At 41.2% G+C, this 21,910-nt stretch overlaps 2 long non-coding RNA genes across 2 annotated transcripts in view; both read right to left on the bottom strand.

The window, feature by feature from the left end:
• The window catches only part of LOC149468197 (uncharacterized), a 254,065-nt gene that overhangs the window by 177,902 nt on the left and 54,253 nt on the right, over window positions 1–21,910 (bottom strand). The gene's annotated exons all lie outside the window — the stretch shown is intronic.
• Window positions 12,465–16,874, bottom strand: LOC149468198 (uncharacterized). The gene is made up of 2 exons (XR_016311783.1): window positions 16,779–16,874; window positions 12,465–13,836 (listed from the first exon to the last, which is right to left on the bottom strand). It is a non-coding gene; the product is annotated as an uncharacterized LOC149468198 (long non-coding RNA).

Below are 21,910 nucleotides of genomic sequence, written 5' to 3'. Positions count from 1 at the left end.
TTTTGGGTGTAATGTACAAATGGACAAATATTAGGTAGAAATACATGTGGACAAGGAAGCATACAAATGTAAAGACACTGTATAAGGACAAATGTAAGGAACATGGGAAAGGCCAGGTACCTCCTAAAGGTCAGAACCCATATATTCACAGCCGTCATATAGGTATGCACATAAATTGCACAGAACCTTAAAGTGATATTCTATGGGCTGACTCTGAAGGCATCATAATGAGTTGGTCTCCTCTGTATAATTTTTTAGGAGAATAATTTATGGTCCCCAAAAGGCTATCTATGTGCAATGTTTCTATAAATATTCTTCACCTTGGCACTGAGGGTCACTGCTAGAGATGAGCGAATCGAACCAGGTGAACCGGAATTCGATACGAATTTCAGGAAAAATTCGATTCACGTCGAATCCGAATATTTGCCTACTTCGGGTGCGCGAATCGGATTTTTCCCGATCAGCCGGCAAAAGTGTCCCTGCAGAGAGCTCCGCTATTTCTGACAGTTCTCTGACAGAAGGAACACATGTACAGCGGTTGAAACATTGTATCTATTTGTTTCCATTTAGGATACAGATGTTTTTATTTGGAAACAGATGTTTCAACCGCTGTACATGTGAAGGAGCTGTCAGAGAACTGTCAGAAATAGAGGAACTCTGCAGATACACTTTTTGCCGGTTTGGAATTCTTATTTTCATCCTACTTCTTCTTCTTCTTCTTCTTCATCCTCATCCTCATCCTCAGAAGAAGAAGAAGAGGATGAGGATGAAGAAGTAGGATGAAAATAAGAATAATTCCAAGCCGGCAAAAAGTGTATCTGCAGAGCTCCTCTATTCTGCAGATACACTTAGAGGAGCTCTGCAGATACACTTTTTGCCGGCTTGGAATTATGCTTATTTTCATCCTACTTCTTCTTCTTCTTCTTCTTCATCCTCATCCTCAGAAGAAGAAGAAGAGGATGAGGATGAAGAAGAAGAAGAAGAAGTAGGATGAAAATAAGAATAATTCCAAGCCGGCAAAAAGTGTATCTGCAGAGCTCCTCTAAGTGTATCTGCAGAATAGAGGAGCTCTGCAGATACACTTTTTGCCGGCTTGGAATTATTCTTATTTTCATCCTACTTCTTCTTCTTCTTCCTCTTCATCCTCATCCTCATCCTCTTCTTCTTCTTCTGAGGATGAAGAAGAAGAAGAAGAAGTAGGATGAAAATAAGAATAATTCCAAGCCGGCAAAAAGTGTATCTGCAGAGCTCCTCTATTCTGCAGATACACTTAGAGGAGCTCTGCAGATACACTTTTTGCAGGCTTGGAATTATTCTTATTTTCATCCTACTTCTTCTTCTTCTTCTTCTTCATCCTCATCCTCAGAAGAAGAAGAAGAGGATGAGGATGAAGAAGAAGAAGAAGTAGGATGAAAATAAGAATAATTCCAAGCCGGCAAAAAGTGTATCTGCAGAGCTCCTCTAAGTGTATCTGCAGAATAGAGGAGCTCTGCAGATACACTTTTTGCCGGCTTGGAATTATTCTTATTTTCATCCTACTACTTCTTCTTCTTCCTCTTCATCCTCATCCTCATCCTCTTCTTCTTCTTCTGAGGATGAGGATGAAGAAGAAGAAGAAGAAGTAGGATGAAAATAAGAATAATTCCAAGCCGGCAATAAGTGTATCTGCAGAGCTCCTCTATTCTGCAGATACACTTTTTGCCGGCTTGGAATTATTCTTATTTTCATCCTACTTCTTCTTCTTCTTCTTCTTCTTCATCCTCATCCTCAGAAGAAGAAGAAGAGGATGAGGATGAAGAGGAAGAAGAAGAAGAAGTAGGATGAAAATAAGAATAATTCCAAGCCGGCAAAAAGTGTATCTGCAGAGCTCCTCTATTCTGCAGATACACTTAGAGGAGCTCTGCAGATACACTTTTTGCCGGCTTGGAATTATTCTTATTTTCATCCTACTTCTTCTTCATCCTCATCCTCATCCTCAGAAGAAGAAGAAGAGGATGAGGATGAAGAAGAAGAAGAAGAAGAAGTAGGATGAAAATAAGAATAATTCCAAGCCGGCAAAAAGTGTATCTGCAGAGCTCCTCTAAGTGTATCTGCAGAATAGAGGAGCTGTGCAGATACACTTTTTGCCGGCTTGGAATTATTCTTATTTTCATCCTACTTCTTCTTCTTCTTCCTCTTCATCCTCATCCTCTTCTTCTTCTTCTGAGGATGAGGATGAAGAAGAAGAAGAAGAAGAAGAAGTAGGATGAAAATAAGAATAATTCCAAGCCGGCAAAAAGTGTATCTGCACAGCTCCTCTATTCTGCAGATACACTTAGAGGAGCTCTGCAGATACACTTTTTGCCGGCTTGGAATTAATCTTATTTTCATCCTACTTCTTCTTCTTCTTCATCCTCATCCTCAGAAGAAGAAGATGAGGATGAGGATGAAGAAGAAGAAGAAGAAGAAGTAGGATGAAAATAAGAATAATTCCAAGACGGCAAAAAGTGTATCTGCAGAGCTCCGCTAAGTGTATCTGCAGAGCTCCGCTATTTCTGACAGTTCTGTGACATTCACTCCATACAGCGGTTGAAACATTGTATCTATTTGTTTCCATAAATGGATCCATTTATGGAAACAAATAGATACAATGTTTCAACCGCTGTATGGAGTGAATGTCACAGAACTGTCAGACAGGCTATTTCTGACAGTTCTGGGACATTCCCAGAAGTGGAGTGAATGTCACAGAACTGTCAGAAATAGGCTATTTCTGACAGTTCTGTGACATTCCCTCCATACAGCAGTTTCAATTGCTGTATGGAGTGAATGTCACAGAACTGTCAGAAATAGCCTAAGAAATAGCGGAGCTCTGCAGATACACTTTTTGCCGGCTTGGAATTCTCCTTCTTCTCATCCTTCTTCTTCTTCTCATCCTTCTTCTTCTTCTCATCCTTCTCCTTCTTCTCATCCTTCTCCTTCTTCTCATCCTTCTTCTTCTTCTCAGCCTTCTCCTTCTTCTCATCCTTCTTCTTCTCATCCTTCTCCTTCTTCTCATCCTTCTCCTTCTTCTCATCCTTCTCCTTCTCCTTCTTCTCATCCTTCTCCTTCTCCTTCTTCTCATCCTTCTCCTTCTCCTTCTTCTCATCCTTCTCCTTCTCCTTCTTCTCATCCTTCTCCTTCTTCTCATCCTTCTCCTTCTCCATCTTCTCATCCTTCTCCTTCTCCTTCTCCTTCTTCTCATCCTTCTCCTTCTCCTTCTCCTTCTTCTCATCCTTCTCCTTCTTCTCATCCTTCTCCTTCTTCTCATCCTTCTCCTTCTCCTTCTTCTCATCCTTCTCCTTCTTCTCATCCTTCTCCTTCTCCATCTTCTCATCCTTCTCCTTCTGCTTCTTCTCATCCTTCTCCTTCTCCTTCTTCTCATCCTTCTCCTTCTCCTTCTTCTCATCCTTCTCCTTCCTCTCATCCTTCTCCTTCTTCTCATCCTTCTCCTTCTCCATCTTCTCATCCTTCTCCTTCTCCTTCTTCTCATCCTTCTCCTTCTCCTTCTCCTTCTCCTTCTCCTCCTTCTCCTTCTCCTTCTTCTCATCCTTCTCCTTCTTCTCATCCTTCTCCTTCTCCTTCTTCTCATCCTTCTCCTTCTCCTTCTCCTTCTCCTTCCTCATCTCCAAGGGCATTTAAATTAAAGGTACAGTGTTCTGCACTAATTTAAAGGCTCTCTGAAGCCTAGAAACCCTTTTTATAAGTTAACTTCGTAGCGAATAAATTCGCATCGAATCGAATTTCTTCCTGAAATTCGGCGAATCAGCCGAATCGAATTTTTGAATAATTCGCTCATCTCTAGTCACTGCCAATATTACCCTCCCGCAGACCTGTAATGAATACCAAGGAGCAATTTGGACACTTTTGGTGACATACTGTATGTAAAATTTGTCCAATAATTCCCTATGTAGGAATGGACATTTTTTTGTATTGTCATTGTTTTATAGTGTCACCAGCAAGACCATGTGAGGGTAAACTTGGTGAGTCTATATATTTTGATTCTATGATATAGATAAGTTATTCCATGTCCTCTCCACTATCTATTCATATGAACCATTCCTGCATTGTAAAAGCCTGTTGGACAGCCAGTGGACCAGTGTGCACATTCTAGCTGCAGTAATCATATGCATGCCTATGGATTTAATGTGCTGTGTTTTAGAAAGGGAAGTGTGGTGCAAAAGATATTGAGATAATAATCTAGGGAGCAACTGGAGACTGATGAAGGTATGAAGTGTGCTTTGTGCCAAAGATTTTGTGACTTGGTGCATTGCTTCCATATTTTTAGTAGTATGCCGATTTTTTGTGTGGGAGGGAGTCCGAAAACATTATTTTCCTGTACATTGACATATAGTGAGACTTTATGGATCATGGTGATGACTGATTCCAAGTTCTCCTGAGTTAAAGACAGCCCTAGCTACTTTTCCCATGGTTTGCATACCATGCTGACATTAGGAAGTTGTTTAGTAAACATGTATACGTAAATGGTTGAGATAAGATGTCTTTGTGGTGAGCCTGTAAGATATTGAGAGTTTCCCGAAGTGTATGAGCTCTTGCATCGAGAGATCTGATTGTTTAGATCGTACCTAGTTTGAAGGTTTAACTATTGTAGGATCAGTACAGTTAGTGTCGAACCTTTTAGATCACACCTGTATCCAAAGATTCCTGTTATAAAGGTCTGCCTCTAGTTTAGTTTTTCTGGATTTGGGCTTGAGGTGGAAGAAAGGGACAACACTTTGTATGTATTATAGAAGTTCTACAAGGTAGTGCCAATAAGCGGGTTCTCATACACAGGTTTGGGTATAAAATGTGGAGAGATGCATTGGATGTCCTCCAACGGATAGGTGGTGAGGTGTTACTAAACCCAGGACCCTGTATTCACTATATCTGATCTCCCACTATACACAGAACATGGAAATGCAATTATTTTAGTAAATATAAACTGCTAAATACCTTTTCTCATCAGCATTATATAGCAGTCTTGTGACTTCTATCAGTGTCCAGCTGAGTACTGGTTAAAGCTAATAGGAAGAGTTTAACTTTACTCTGACTGTCCTATGAGGCTGCATAACCGCTGACCTACTGTCTAGACAGTGCTGATTGCCCCTGTGCTGATCATGTGCACCCTTCCAAAGAAAAAAAAAACCTCTCTAGCAATGCACACTAAACTAAGCACGTGCAGAGTGACTCCCAGAGTTCTGTACTTTCAGCAGATGGATTATGGACAGTAGAAGAAGGAGAGGATCAGAGAAGACAGGATCAAACAGCCTTTTTACACAATGCAGAGGATTAACCCCTTAGATTTCACAGTAAGTATAACAAGCATGCTTTTGCATATTCAGATTTTACTGTTGTGGGTTTAGTAACACTTTAAGGGTTGAGTGTAGGTTCAAGTCTACCAATCTGGCATGATCATTTGCACCAATGCTGATTCTCAGGGCTGCATCTCTCTACAGAAAGAAGTAAACTATTTCTGGATGGATTGAAGGAAAGAAGGGGGAATCAGTATGCAGATTGTATGCATAACAGAATACTCTTGAAAGCACATTCATCTTTAGAATAGCCACCCTCCTAAACCAGGAAAAACATGGTCTTTCTCAAGCTTTGAGGTCTTGTAACTCATTTGCAAAATGGTGCATAACTGCATGTAAATAGCTTGAATTCGTCATTCATTTACCTTCTAGAGAAAGCAACGTATGTGCTTTGAATATCTAGCTTGTTATCTGCTGGAGAATTTTCTGGCTAGATGGTTCTACCAGAAATGTTTAACCTTTATGTTGTCATCCTATAACATACCACTTTGCAACCTCCTGTCATTTGAAACGTGCCCTAAATGTGCCTATGGCATATATTTTGTGATTATGGCACAATTGCAAAGCATTAAAAGTGATTGTTTCCCATTTTAGCATTGTAAAAAAAAAATTACAGGGCGTTTGAGGAGCATCTCAGAAAACAACAAAAATTCCCAGCTCTTTTACCAGCCAGCCTGCAACAAACCGAACTGGCCATGTCTAACAGTTCACGTTAAGACCAAGGGGTGAGCTGGGAATTTTTGTTTGTTACTTTTTGAGATGCTACCCTTCCATGTGCTCCTTGCTGCAAAGGCCGATTATAGGTTGGGGCAGTTGCCATTTGTTTGTATTGTTTATGGAGCATCACGTGACAAGACTTGAAGCCTTGTGCAATGCTTCTGAAATGCACATTAATGCATGTCAAAGGCTGCTTTAAAATTCAAAGATTGTGCAAACTTAGCCTAAAGGAGGAGCAGAGCACAGGCCTATAACGTGCTGATAGTCTTTCAAAGTCCAGATATCCTAGGATTACAAATATTTTCTAGATATAGAGTAAATATAGATATTCTTTAAATCATTTTGGACTTTTCTTCACCTTTTTATTTTTTCATAAGTTTTGTTAGCTAGTTGACAGTTTATTTTCTGTTTAATGGTGAACTCCACTATTAACAAATTTTGTCTAAATACAAGAGACGTGTATTCATACTTGAATGTTCATGTGCTTTGTGTATTTCTTCCAGATCTGTACAGTAATCCAGAGTGAAACTTTACCTCCGTGCAGGAGCTTCCTGTAATAAAGACCAGTCACTGATGCTCTCTGGTCTTGTAATCGCTCCTCTTGTGGTTTTCTGCAGGCAGTCTTTAGGGCCTGCTGGGTCTCTTTTACAGCTTTGCCCTCTGCACAGGCTAAGTGATTATATCACTGCTATTTTTAGATGGTCATAAATGGTTCTGTAAAGCATTTGGTATACACAAAGTGGCGTTTACCGTATATCATTTGGGCTATTGAGGAGCACTGGCTATATCATTATGCCATTTAGGTACATTTACAGATGGTTAATCATTTTTCCCCCTAGTGCCCAGGGACTGCTACATCACTTCCTGTTGGCAGAATGGATACAGTTTTTTTCTAGCAGCAGCAGATCTTTGGACCTGTTGTCCTATAACCAATATATCCTGTATTCCTGAGTGCTGATTGAACTACAACTACCAGAGAGCTGGGAAAACAGAAGGATGCTAAGAAAGCAGATATATTCTACAGCAAAGGACTGTCTCTCTCTCTCAAGAGCTGAACACAGAGGGATTGCCGCTCTAAAGACAGATTGCTGCGGGACTCTGCACATCAGTTCAGCACAGTGGTCATGACGATCGCCGTAGCAGGGTCACATCAGCTTCTTTGCATTGGAACTGTCACACTTCACACAGACATCTCTGCTTACCGCACTGACAGGCCATCAGGCTGTAACTCTGCACTTCCCTGCAAACAACCAAGAGCCAAGGAGACCGTGCTATAAAAAGGATTGGTGAGTGGCCAGATTCCCAACCTCTTTCTGTCATCACTCTAGACTGCATGCAGACACCTTTACATCTCAGTATCAGGAGATCTTTTCTAGGAGCAGTACCATGGCTTATCTGTTTAACTTAATTGAATTACCAGTATTCGCTAATGCTTATGGGCCCCACCATTGCTAGCAGGAGACAGCGGATACCACCATAATAGGAAATGTAAATATTGCAGGTCTCAAGTTGCAATCTCTAGTAAAAGGGACCTTTTCTCTTCTAAGGCCATGGCTATTCAATTTAGGGTATTTAAATCTGGTTATACCAGAGTATACATTTGCACAATTCTCTGCATGTCCTGTTGGAGCTGATAAGTCAACAAACCTTTTCTTCCCCCTCTTGCTGTTGGTGTTGTAAATAAATAGTTGAACCTTACTACTCATGAATGTGTAACCTATTAAATGTTGTTAATTGATTATTCCTTTTTTACCAGTGCTCTGCTTTTTTGGATTAACTGGAGTTGTATATCCTAAACCAGTGGTTCTTAACCTTGTTGGAGGTACTGACCCCCACCAGTTTCATATGCGCATTCACCGAACCCTTCTTAATTGGAAAAATAAAATATGATTTTTCAAATTCAAAACATAGGTATATATTTAGGTATATATTTATACATAGGTGCACAAAATGAACAAAACCATTAAGAACAAAGAAAAAAACCATTAAAACATGATTTTCACACAAAAACAAAAACATAATAATGAATATTTACTGCACGAATCATATGAGTCGGGTGTGGGTCTTCACCTCCGCCGAACCCTCGAGACTGACTCACCGAACCCCTGGGGTTTGATCGAACCCAGGTTAAGAACCACTGTCCTAAACCCATTATTCCTGTAGCCAGGGGCAGACTGACCATTTGGAAACTCAGGCACTGCCCGAGAGCCCGGGGTAAGTAGGGGGCCCCATGAGATGCCCTTGGTACCTTTTTCATAGGCTTTTTTTAGTTTAGGCAAGGACACAAGGGCCCCATGATCCCCTATTGCCCGGGGGCCCCATGAGTTGTCAGTTCGCCCCTGCCTGTAGCCTACTCTGGAACAAGTCTAATATAGAGGTGTTGCTAAAGAATTGTGTCTCTTTCATTATTTTTCTATACTGTTGAAATATGTCTTAACCCAGTGTCAGAGGCTTGCAAGGTTAGGGCAACCACTGACAAGCATTATCAAGTGGCCCCTGTGGGGGTAGCGCTACTTAAATGAAAGTTTATTATACACTGTATTTGTAACCTTTCTGTTTTTATCTTTGTTTATCATCTCTAACATTTTCTAATCCAAACCAGTGGAGCCTGTTCTGTTAATTTGAGAGGGTATGAGCACTGTGAATCATGAAAATAACAATAACTGAGCTTTCTCCATAAGAAATACACAGGAGTCAAATATCATATGGAAGAGATAGCATTACAACATATATCTCATATATTGTTTCTACTGATGAGAGGTCTATGGCCTGTAGGCAGCTGCCTATAGAAGGGTTAATGTTTTTTTCTATGCTGACGCATGTCCTGCAGTTATCTGTCTTGCAAAATTGTTACAAATGTAGATGTGTTAATCTGAGGAGCTGATTGGCTGCATTTTCCCACCAAAATTCTACAGATCCACATAAAAAGGGGCTTTCCTGTGCTTGACTCTACTGAAAATCACTGTCAAGATGTAGGCAGTTACTCTGCTGGTCGGTGTCCCCACCTTATGAGCACATGGGGTTCCCTGTGGGCCTTGGGAACCTGAGGATTCTTGTGCATGCATACTGTATAGACTCTTTGCTGCCACCTGTGGATTATTTGCCTTTATGGACACTTGCCATCTGCCTAAGGTACAGTCACTTTATGGGGCACTAGAACACCTCTGTGTAGTATATTGTGTGTAATATATATATATATATATATAAATATATATATATTGAAGACATTGAAACACATACTGTTCATTCTTGGACAGGCCAGTGACAAGACCACTTTACACACCAAAAGGACTCCTTACTATGTTAATGTATGCACGAGGCACTAACCTTACCTTTGTTGTGTTGGGTAAATATATGGAGAGTCAGGGGAAGTTACAGAGCAGGTTATTTGCAAATAGATTGGGAAAAGTCTTAAATATTCATGATGTGCTTGTTTATGGTGAAGAGAGCAGATTTGCCATAAACAAGACAAGTAGTACCTATTTAACTTATTAATTAAAATCTATGTGTACAGCTATTCTAGGTCTAGACACATAAGATCAAACATGCTACTAAAAGTGGCCAATCAGAGTGCTTGCCATTGTACTGAATGGGAAAAATGTGTATAATAAGGAATCTTATTTTTGGTTAAGAAGGTCACGATACGTGTGACAGGACGCAGGAAGGTTCTCTAATGATTGCTTGTCATCTTACTTGTCTGTACCTCAGCTGGAAAAGGAGTTTTCTTCCTGTCATTGATATGGGAGCACAGGTATAGATCATAACTCACATTATTCCATGCATGGAAGATATCTAGGTGCATATTATAGATCGGACATATGCTGGACGGTGTAGTATCTCTATGCCTGATATGAAGTATCTTGAATGGGACTTTGAGGGTTGTTGTTCATTGTAATATTTACAAGTATTCAGCTGGATTTCTGTCATCTGTAACAAATATCTTCATTCGAATAAATGCATCTCTCTGGAAAAGGACTATTGGTTGCTGCGGGAAAAGTACATTTATAAATACACCCTGGTCATCCGGAGAAGGGCTCAATCTCTATGTGTGATGTGAAGTATCTTTTAATATTCACAAGTATTCACCCGAATTTATGGTGGCTGGATGTCTCTCTGGAAAAGAACTGTTGTCATAATAATAAGACAACACTCTGCACAGAGTTTCATATGAGATGCTACTTTAAAAGAACTGTTCCTGTAGTTTTGCCTTGCTCCAGTAAAGTTCCAGTCAACTGTTCAATGCCTGTTCTGATATTTCTCTCTTAAGTGGCACAATGCATGGCGTATATCTAAAAGAACAGGGCTTGTTTCAAGAGGACTTAGCTTAGAGTAGACACTACACATAGAGTCCAGCATGGGTCTGCTGTCTAGTGTAGGCTATATTGCTGAAAATAGGGACAGCTATGTTAATGTATCATTTGCTTAAGGTAGTCAACCAGCCAGGGAATGCTGACTAGGCAAGGGTGACGGTTACTTGGGTGGACTGGGTGATGAAGGGGTGTTATGCTTGGCTCCTTCACTAGTACCTGGCTCCCCTAGTTCTGGTACCGTCCCTACAGCACAGAGTACCTAGGGACCTAGCATTAGAAGTCACAGCTAAGAAGTATAGAGGCCTCTGCAGAAATACAGGCATGCAGTTACAGTGTTGGTGTAACGGGTTCCCCTGCATCTAGTAGCAACTTACTGACCTATATTGGGAGTGAGGTGACAGGGTACCTGTTCTGCAGTCCAGTCCCTAAATGCTGTGCACTTGCGAGTTGGTGTCCCTAACCTGTCGATGTGGTTACAGTGTTAACCATGAGTTAGCTAGTTAAAGAAAGAAGTGGGTTAATTGCATAGTGGGTGCTCATTCCTTAGCTGAAAAGTCATTCTAATGTACAGCGAGACATTAGGAGAAGGAGGGTTAGGTGCCACCTATGCGTAAGTGCCATTCCCGTACATACACCTGGTGTGTTAGACCCAACCATAAGCCAACTAAAAATGCATTCCAATATTATATTTTGGCAAACTCAAGTGCTTTCTTCAGGGTGAGCATTTATTTACTTTTCAATATAAGGTTTGGTTTTAAATAATAGTTTTTGTTATGTTCACATTTTTACATGTGTGCTCTATAATATATTTTTTTTATAAACACATATTTTTAATATTGCATTACAGGCTATGTGTCAGAGCCATGTCCTGACAGATTACAATGGATCCAGTTTAGTTCTCTTAATGATTTTTCCAAATTCAGGGGAGACATCTTGTTGGTTCATCTAAGTCATGCCATCCAAATGCTTGTATAACACATTGAGCTGATGTATTTGAGTAACCTTAAACAAAGCTGGTCAATAGTCATTAGCAGCAGGCCCACACACTGCGTTTTCATATGTGGGTGGAGAGAAGAGCAGCATGACCATCACTCACTCAAACTGCTACTCTATAATTTGCTAAAGTGGGTAGCACAGTGGCTGAATGGTTAGCACTTCTGCCTGGCAGCACTAGTGTCCTTGGTTTGAATCCCAACCACGGCACCACCTGCCTGGAGTTTGCATGTTCTCCCTGTCCCTGCGTGGGTTTCCTCTGGAAACTCCGGTTTCCTCCCACACTCCAAATACATGCTGGTAGGTAAATTGGCTCCTGTCTAAATTGACCCTAGTATGTGTATGTATGAATGTGAGTTAGGGACCTTAGATTGTACACCCCTTGAGGGTTAGGGACTGATGTAAATGTACAATATATATGTACAGCACTGCGTAAATTGACAGCGCTATATAAGTGAAATAAATAAATAATACATAAATAAAGTGTCTTGCTCCGTTGTCCTGTTGAGCACCTTGCAAAAAATACCCAGTCAGAATTTCTTTGCTATAAGCAAGCATTTAACTGAATGAAATAGATTAATTCAGGTTTTTTTTGTGATTAGCTGTGATTGGCCTCGGCTAATCACATGACTCAGATGGGCTGTGATTGGCCCAGTCTGTACATGTGATCACTGTGACCAATCACAGCTAGTGACACAATTATATACAATGGATAGCAAGAAAGGAAGCCATCCATTGTTTACAATTGTGATGTGACCTGCTGTGATTGGTCGCAGCAGGTCACATAGTACTGGCAACGAGCTGGTTCACAGATCTGTCACAGGCTGTGTCGGCGGTACACAGCTGGTGACAGATCTTGCCACAACGCCCACCCGTATCGATGAGAGTCCGGCTCAGCCGTCATTTTGCTAATGGCTGGGCAGAAACAGGTCAATGAAATTTTGAATTTCTTAGACCTTTGCGGTAATATTGTGTACTTTAAAAAAATTGGAACAACCACTATTTTGTTCTCTAGGGTGTCCGCTTTCAGAAAATATATCATGTTTTATGCGGATTGTGCAAACCTCAGGCCTAAAATTATTGTTTATATATGTGTAAAAAAAAATGCAAAAAAGGCTCTGGCAGCGAAAGGGTTAAAGTCCCAGTACCTAATAACAGTACATTTAGGCATAATAAACACTCCTATGCACCTAAACATTAACTACGTCCCTGTACTGCCAAGTAAACAATATAACAGTGCAAAGCATAGGTCAATGCAAACAAAAATGGTGCAACAACAGCATCAACAAGGTAAAGTACAGTATATACATTCTAAGGTACATGGGACAACCTTTATTAATATAATCCACCTGATCATGGACAACAACAGAACAAAACAACAAAGGCATTCAAGTCCAAAAACTCACATATAACAAGCTGGGTCAAGAAGGCTTGCCCACTCACCAGTGGCAGGATATTTTAGCCCAATTTGTAGAATTACAGGCTTGTCTAGTTGGTTGCACAAGCTTAACCCTGTCCATGTAAATGTGTTGACCCAGGCTTAACTATTTGTATGAAAGTCTGAAATTACATAGCCATTCTGCTCATCCAAATTCCAGAAAGGCTGTGGAGTGCCCAGGTATTTGCAAACAGCCCGGTTTTAGATATCCTGGCTCTGGGCTTTTACAGTCCGAAGCAAAGGGAAGTAGAGAAACTCCATCCTATGCTGAGCCTTCATAAGCTGAGTATCATACCACTTCATAAGCATACCACTGTAGCCATGCTAGGTGGGTAGGATGCTTGCGCCAAGCCGCTCCAGGAAGCAAATAAGCGTTGGGAGCTCTACGCAAATTGCCGGTGGTATATCGTTGTTCTTCTGCAGAAGTGATTGGATCAGCTCCAGGAAATAGTGTGGGAGTCACCACTAGGAGATTCACCAGTTGCCATCTCAAATTGTTCCACTGCCTCATCAATGCTGGACATTTGGGAGAATTGGTAAGTCCAGTCCCTAGGACACAGGTCACTCACAGAGACTGAATCAGCTGGGTCAGAAGCATGACTCATGGCAACAGGATTTCTCTGAGCCATTGTCTTGGAAACTGCCATAACTGTGATCTCTCCATGCCGAGCATACTCCGATTCCACTATGAATTCATATTGTGCCAGAACCAGCTCGATCTTGACCCATTTTTTAGGTGTATAGGATGACTGGGCCACCTCCATAAAAAAGCTTGCCGAATAGGATCCTCCACACTTGATAGTATTAGTTGTAGAAACAGACTTGGTAAGTGTAGTTGTAGATGAAACTGTCACACTCTGCAGCAGCAATGTTGAGTCCCCAAATTTGGCTCATCCCCAGTTGCTATGGGGAATCAGGGCACAGCCACATTGAACCTGCTGGCTCGGGGTCAGAGTAACCTTCCTGAATTTCTTTAGTTGGTGTATAGCTACATCCTCCTTCTGAGATTTCCAAGACTTACTAGGAGTAGTTTTGGTTATTCAGTCATGATCTGTATCAAAAATATATATTAAAATCAAGCGCTGGGTTAAGAGAGAAAGAGACACTACAATGAATAAATAAACAAGAAACGTACTAGCCTCTAGCATAAAGATCACCTCAGGACATACCAGTAATATATATATAATGAAATGCAGCACTAGTGTATCTGTGACACTCACAGAGTATATTGATAAAAATACAGTAGATATAAAGTTCACAAATAATGATAAGTGCAGAATATAGTGAAGGTTCTGTGACTCCTGTGGCGGTGAAGAGGAGTATAGATGTACACTAACCAGATAGATGAAATGCTTGCACATGGAGTATATAAGACCTACTCCGGGTACTCAGGGTGTGAATCACTGGGATATGTAGTAGTCATCTATGCCACAGCCACCAGATGTCATGGGTCTGTAATACATCAAGGGTCTCCTGGAATGCAGACTTCCGCCACCAGAGGGTTTTTTTTTTTAAAACTTTGACATCAGACTTCGAGTAGGCAGGGATCAGGTACACCTTTAAAGAACGGGGCTCCCATGGAATAAACAGGGCCCCAGACAAAGCTTCTGATAGTGTAGTAACTTTAATGCAGTAAGTGATAAGCATACAAAGAAAAACACTTACATTAGAGAATCCAAGATGGCCGCCGGCTGTGTGTATTAAGCCATGCGGTGTAGCAAACAATATAGTCCAGTAGGGGGCACTCACTATCACTGAGTTCCTCTGACTCCACCAACCGCTCAAACGGGAACTCTTTACAAGAGAAGTACTGTGTCCCAGGAGAGTATGCTGGAGAAAACCTCTTACAGCTCACACAGATCACTTGAAGCAGGTTTTTCTCCACATGTGCCTGTGCCAAGCCACCCTTGGGGCTGTAGCAGAACCCAGTATCCAACAGTGGCACCTCAACCACCTCAGCACCTTCCAAGGCAGCACATGTTTGACCATGGTGACGTAGCTTCCATCATATACACAAAACCACATGGAAGGCAGGGTTCTTTTACACCAAACACCATATATGTTTCCTGCTATGTTGCAACAGAAAATAACATTTTGATTACATCATCTGATGATACTTATCATGCTCTGATCAATCTCCTGCATATGTCCATGGTCATGCGTTCATCTTCCAGAATACTTCTTGTTGTATCTTGCCACCAGGTGTAGCTGATTTCATGGTGCATCCTGCCGACTACTCCAAGTTGTGAGGAAGTTGCCATCTAGGGGCAGGTTATGATAAGTAGCACTCCACACCATGGTTAACTTGTTCATGCCAGCAGCCTGCGGACATTGTAGTTTTGACCTCTTACTCACCGTATTCCATAGCGTTTTAAAAAGGGAATGCTGAACATGTCCTGCTCTTCACCTACCTTTCGCCTCTCTCCTTGACGCTTCATTTCTTACTCACTTCATATGCAAGGCTTTCTTCTCCTGACCCACAGGCCAAGTCCCCAGGCTAGCCCTTCACCACAGCAGGCTCCAAGATGGAGACCGGTCCATGAGGTGAAGGACCTGAAGCACATTGGTTCACCAACTCCAATAGCAGGGCTACCTCACCTGCCACAGTAACCCATTTCCAAACCGACTGGCCATAGTGTCTTAGCCCAGGGGTTAAATGCCTATAAAGTGTAATGGCAAAAACTAAGGTAAAACTGTTTTTATGATTTTGGCTAGAGTAAGGGAGGGTTAAAACCCCTGTCAGTTTTTCCATCTGTGTCTCATAGGGGAGATTTCCATTCACGCCGTGTCCCATAGCAAAAATAGGGAAATCAGTCAAGAGTGAAAGAATCCTGAGGTGTCACCAGGTTCACCAGAACTGATAATAATAGTAAAAAGGAAAAACAGAAAAGGCAAACCCCCTAACAGGGGCACAGACAGCACTAAACACCTGATAATGTCATCTTCAGTAACCTCTTTTTAATGACTGAACATTCTCTTTTTGCTTTTTCAGAATAGTGAATACAGCTTACAATCACAGATCAATGGTACATTCTTCTCCCCATACACATATGATCAAACTAGGCTGTGCTGTTTGATCAGTACACTGCTCCTAGTGGTACAAATACTGATACATAGTAAACTGGTGCCGCCCATACCTGAGTTGGTAAATGTCCATACCAACAAGTCCTTGTCACGTGATTGTCCTATAGCAGTATATTTCAACCTTTCTTCAGTCAAGATACCCTTTTAAATTCTCCACAATCTCAAGGCACCCCATTCTAAAATGTAAAAAACTAATCTAATAATTTTACATAATGCAGCAGCATTCACGGATGTAGGACACCCAACGTTAGAAGTGATTTATTCTTCCAAAGTCAATACACCTTTCATGCACACACTGGTACTGACTAGTATTCCAGCATTTCTCTTCTCCCTCAGCTTCTCTCCATCACTCAGCTAATGTGACCCCAGTGCTGATGGAGAGGGGCAAACAAATATGCTGTGCAGGTACCCCACGTCCCCCTTATGATGTCACTGGTTGTTAGGATGTCGGTGGCTTGAAGGTTGTAATGGTGCACAATGAAAACCTTTTAACCAAAAGGCAGACTTCATCCATTCGAAGACTTGTTTACAATTTATGGGCAATTTTTAGGCGTTTTGCCGAGGCACCCCTGAGTAAACTTGAAGGCACCTCAGGGTGCCTGGGCACCCTGGTTTAAAAAGGCTGCCCTAGAGAATGGGAACCATTGGAGGGATGGCAGCAAGAAGAAAAAGAATTACATCACAGCCCTGGTCCTCACTGGTCCACTTTTCACTCTGCACTCTCCTGCAAGGTCGGCTTCCCTGAATTTGCGCCATTTACACAGGAAAGTGGCATACATGCAGGGGAAACTGTGTCACTAATGACCGGAACCCTACAGCATCAGCCAGACTTTTTGAAGTCACATTACCAAATAACAATACTTATAGACATAATAAACATATGAATCACAGCATAAAAAAGGCACCTACCTATAGGGTGGATTGATCTTCACTTGATAGTATAGTCCTTTGAATGTCATCAAGAAGTGTCCTCAGGAAGAGAGAAGCATGATATGTGGGAGTGGGTGAGCACGTAAATAAACACTGCAATGTTGAGAGGAAATGCATACATCAGTAGCTGAGAGGAGTGTGCTTGGCCCCCTACCATTTACGTGTTTCTCTACATGGAGGCCTTTCAAAAATAGACCTTTCGTTGAACTTGCACCACCAATGTAGGTGGAAGGTGCAGTTTGGAATCTTTACCTTGGGCACAGAGCGACCTTGTCTGGTCACTGAGTGCAAGTGTATATTGAGCATATTATAGATTGAGTATATTAATTAAAGAATGCATATTGGTGGTGTAGTCAGTTACTTTCTGGAATCAAGATGTCAGTGAGAAACTGAGGTGAAGGCTGTGAGAATCACATAGACAATTCCAGTGCCATATTCACTGATAATGTAAAGGTTGAGGGTGGGATGGAGCAGCAACAACACACAGAAAAGGTTTATACTATATTTTTTTTGTAAATGTGTTTCTTCACAAACACTATAATTTCAATATTGTCTTTATGAACTCCCACAAGTCAATGCACTGACTTTGTGGATTGTTTAGGTCATCAGCCCTAACAGGGAGGTTGCTGTATTATGCTACTAAATGTTAAATCTCTGCAAAGTACGGATTGGGCAAGAAGCTCCATGTGAGAGTAGGACATGCTGTCTCTTAGTCAGTATTTTGTCAGTGAGTCAGTTAATCTTACAGCTTTAAGGGGATTGGCTCTTTTATCTGCACAAATATATTGTAGCTCAACTGTCAAATGCAGCTCATTGGTTCTAAAAGAATAGAATACTGCAAACCTCTCAGAATCCAAAGAAACTGCTCTATGAACCACTTAAGAGAAAGTTTATTGTGGCACCATTTCTCACTTCAATATTTAAACAAGTGTAGGGATCTACCGCTACCTACTGCTAATGATACAGCTTTATGTCTAATTATGTACATCACTTCCTGCCCCTGTGGTCTGGATTAGAAAACCCTGAAGGAGGAAGTAAATGGAGAGAGGGAAAGCTGTGCCACATGTCTTCTCCAGGGGAGTTGCCAGCCAATAGAGACTATTATGTGCCTGTTGATTTTGTTAGGACTCAGGTGATTTCCTAACTTCCTGCAGCAAGTTGACAATGCTGCATTGAACTCTAAAACAAGCCCTTCCTGAGGTGTCTGTGTGGACAACAGAACACTTCCCCTATGAAGAAAGTGTGTTACTGTCAGGATCAAGAGTGCAAGATAGCTAGGATTGTGTTCCAGGCTGAATGGATAATGGCTGGTGGGTCTCCTCATCACCTCAGATCTTGTCTTCAGGTCTCTGACACAAAGATAAATGCAGCCTCATCCTCAGGAGCCATTGCAACTGGACTTTGCTGCAACATCCATCTGGAGATATCTCTATTAGAAAATATTTATTGTATACCTGGGTATATGTGCACAATTCCACCAGGACTCCTATCAGACCTTTTGCTAATAATACCTGCTTGTACATTGGATGTATGTACTGTTATTAATCTTTTCTTATCTAAGGCTGTATTATTTCTATACTGGTGTGCATCTATATAATTCTGGTTAATGGTATATGCTGGTTGCTGTAGTTCTTCTGCTTCCAATTACTTTTAGATTATTCTATAATTTCCCAGGAAAGGAATCCCCTCTGCGCACATTAGCACTCTTCCACTTAGCAAAGGTTCTTGTTCTCATATTTACCTACAAGTTTAGCACAATATCCTGTTTGGAGAGGGTCATTTCTTATAACCCCACCACAAGAGGGCTTCACAATGTACCCATGTTTAGTAGTGGGGCAAGAATTTCTATTCCATTTTATTTGATTACCATACTCCTCTTTGGGGGAATTTAGCCTTGCATGAAAATGATGTCAACCCCTGATGGTAAAAGAATATGATTTTTTATTGACAATACAGTAGGGGTATAGGGAGGGTAAGGTAGGGGATCTATGTAGATTATTGGTGGGCACAAGGGTTAAACACAATGTTCAGAAATCCTACAAGACCTGGCTTCAAGATTTGACCAACATGGGGGAGGAATACTGGGAGAACTGTCTAGAGGCCCCTGTTAAGCTGTGTTTGTGCACTAGAGAGCATCAAATTCAAACCTATATTATACATCAAGCATATCTCACTCCACACTTTTTGGGAGTTTTGCAGGATCTTGTGCTATCCATGGTGAAGCTTATTTTACTCCATGAGCTTCCCTTTTAAGCCTGTAAAGTGGTGATCCTTCACTGGAGGTCCTTGCTCAATCACCATTTATCCTAATAGGTGAAGCATCTAGATGACACCCTGACCTTTAAATAAAATGGTTTGTAGACATTAGGGTTTCCCCCACTGGCTTTTTTCACATCTGGAGTTCTAAATTACAAGGTTGCAAGGATCTTAGTGATGGTATCCTTAAGAGCTGTGTGAAATTGGTTGGCAACTACACCTGATATATGCACAAGGTGTCTAGGTACAATAACTGTCATATATGGTGTTTTCACATCTGTTTAGATTTTGGCTTTAAGGTTAGGTTCATACTGCTGCAATAAAATTTTTGATCCAATTTTCAGTGCGATTATGTAGCGCGACTTGGATGTGGTTTACACATCCTATGGGGCTAAAATCATGCCAACCAAGTAGTACAGGAACCAAAAATTGAGCCGTGCTGAGTTGCATTGATGTGAATTGGCCGCATTGAAAACAATGTGACTTCCATTGTCATGCGATTTTATGAGACTCAAGTCACACCTGAGATTGCATTGGTGTGAACAGAGCTTAAATGTATAAAGCTCCCATGCATACTAGCAGCGTTTTTTTTTTAAAAAAAAGTTATCAAGCATTTTTATAAAAAAACACTCCCATTACTATTTTTTACTCCCCAGTTCCCACAAAGCATTGGAAATATTAAATTATTAATTTTTCGGCACCATTTTGAAAGGATTTTGAGAAAGAGAGGCGAGAGCACTGATTTCTTTAGGAGCTACCTATGTTTTGTGTCTACATACACTATGGATCCTGTCATGCAGAGAATTCACAAGGGACTGCTGCTGATTATGTTGCGGAGGGTGAGAAGACAGAAACAGCTGGAGGAGGGAGGCAGCGGACGTCGCTGCTGGACCCATCCCTTATTATCGCAGCGCCTCAGTTCGGGATACTTTTCAAACATGTATGGAAAGTTACAGAGATATCCTGATAAATTCTTCAACCTTTCTCATATGTCTGTTGCTTCCTTTGACACCCTTCTTGTCAGCCTATGGCCAAGACTAATAAGACAGAACACCCAAGGAAGAATGTGTCATTTATATACACTACTCAAAAAAATGAAAGGAACACTTTGAAAACACATCAGATCTCAATGGGGAAAAATATCACGCTGGACATCTATACTGATATGGACTGGGTAATGTGTTAGGAACGAAAGGATGCCCCATTGTTTGATGGAAATGAAAATAATCAACCTACAGAGGACTGAATTCAAAGATACCCCAAAAATCAAAGTGAAGAAATTATGCAGCAGGTTAGTCTATTTTGCTGAAATTTCATTGCAGCAACTCCAAATGGTACTCAGTAGTTTGTATGGCCCCCATGTGCTTGTATGCATGCCTGACAACATCGGGGCATGCTCCTAATGAGACATCGGATAGTGTCCTGGGGTATTTCCTCCCAGATCTGGACCAGGGCATCACTGAGCTCCTGGACAGTCTGAGGTGCAACCTGGCGGCATTGGATGGACCGAAATATGATATCCCAGAGATGTTCTATTGGATTTAGGTCAGGTGAGTGTGGATGACATTCAATCATATCAATTCCTTCATCCTCCAGGAACTGCCTGCATACTCTCGCCACATGAGGCCAGGCATCGTCATGCACCAGTGGGAACCCAGGACCCACTGCACCAGCATAGGGTCTGACAATGGGTTGCCCATCTAGTGCACCTGTTGTTAATTTCATTAACACCAAAGCAGCTAAAACTGATTAATAACCCCTTCTGCTACTTAACTGACCAGATCAATATCCCAGGAGTTTAATTGACTTGCTATCCTCTGATAAAAAAAGCGTTCCTTTAATTTTTTTAGAGCAGTGTACTAACTTTTCCTTGCATGTCATCACTAAAATATAAATAAATAAAAATAATTGAAAAACCTTTATCTGGAAATTATAAATCCTGTCATTTCCAACTGTGTAACAAATACAGCCACGTCTGCCATACAGAGCAAGTCTTGCTGGCAATAGCAGCCAAGGAGCAGTGGGGGAACGAAGCACATTTGAACGAACACCCTAGAAACTTTATTGAAGTGTTTTAAGGCATATCTCCTACGCCCAAAGTCTCAAGATGGTTAATATTGCTTCAGTTTAAATTCTTAGTATCTGTCAGGAGCATGTAATGCCCCTGCTCCATCACAGCTGTTGGTCTCATTCCATTATCCTGGTTTTGGCTGTGATATATTCTCCCTGTCTGTCTGTCCACCTGCAAGGTGGTTGATGCGGTCAGTCTCTGGGTGGAGACCAAACATGATTTAAGCAAGCCAAACCTGCAGTCTCATGCTTGTGATATTGCGTTTATAGCACGTGCTCCAAGCTCCCTGTTGTCTGTTGTGCCTGCTAGTTTGGATTCCCTCACTGACAACCATGAATCGGACATTGACTACTGTGCTGTTACACTTGTTGCATGAAAATTACTATGAATTGAGGATTTACAATTTTCCTTCAGCCATTGTTTATTAGCTTCAGTATAATTAGTTAATATATTGCCATCTGTGCTCATTTTGGTTATTGCACCATCTTTTCTGTGATGTATTTCCTTTTCCCTTTGTCTTTATTGGGATGCATATGGCTGCTTGTCTCTAGGGCACAATTTGCTTGCATCCGGGAACACATTATCATGTTTTTACCTGCAAATGTATCTTTTCAATCATCTGCTACATATTCTTATCTGCTGTACCTGCTGCATTCAACAAAGATTTCCTTGGATGAGAAAAAGGTGTTTGGTGTGTTCAGCTATCTAATAAAGACTGTTTGCGGTGATTGTATCTGCTTATACAGATTGATAGATAGATTGTAAGCTCGAAAGAGCAGGGCCC

Source organism: Staurois parvus, unplaced genomic scaffold, assembly GCF_062004578.1.
Source record: "Staurois parvus isolate SC_StPar_1 unplaced genomic scaffold, SC_StPar_1.0 ptg000091l, whole genome shotgun sequence".
Lineage (NCBI taxonomy): Eukaryota > Metazoa > Chordata > Amphibia > Anura > Ranidae > Staurois > Staurois parvus.
The sequence above is the reverse complement of the archived record's forward strand: the minus strand, read 5'-3'. Positions and strand labels throughout refer to the sequence as shown.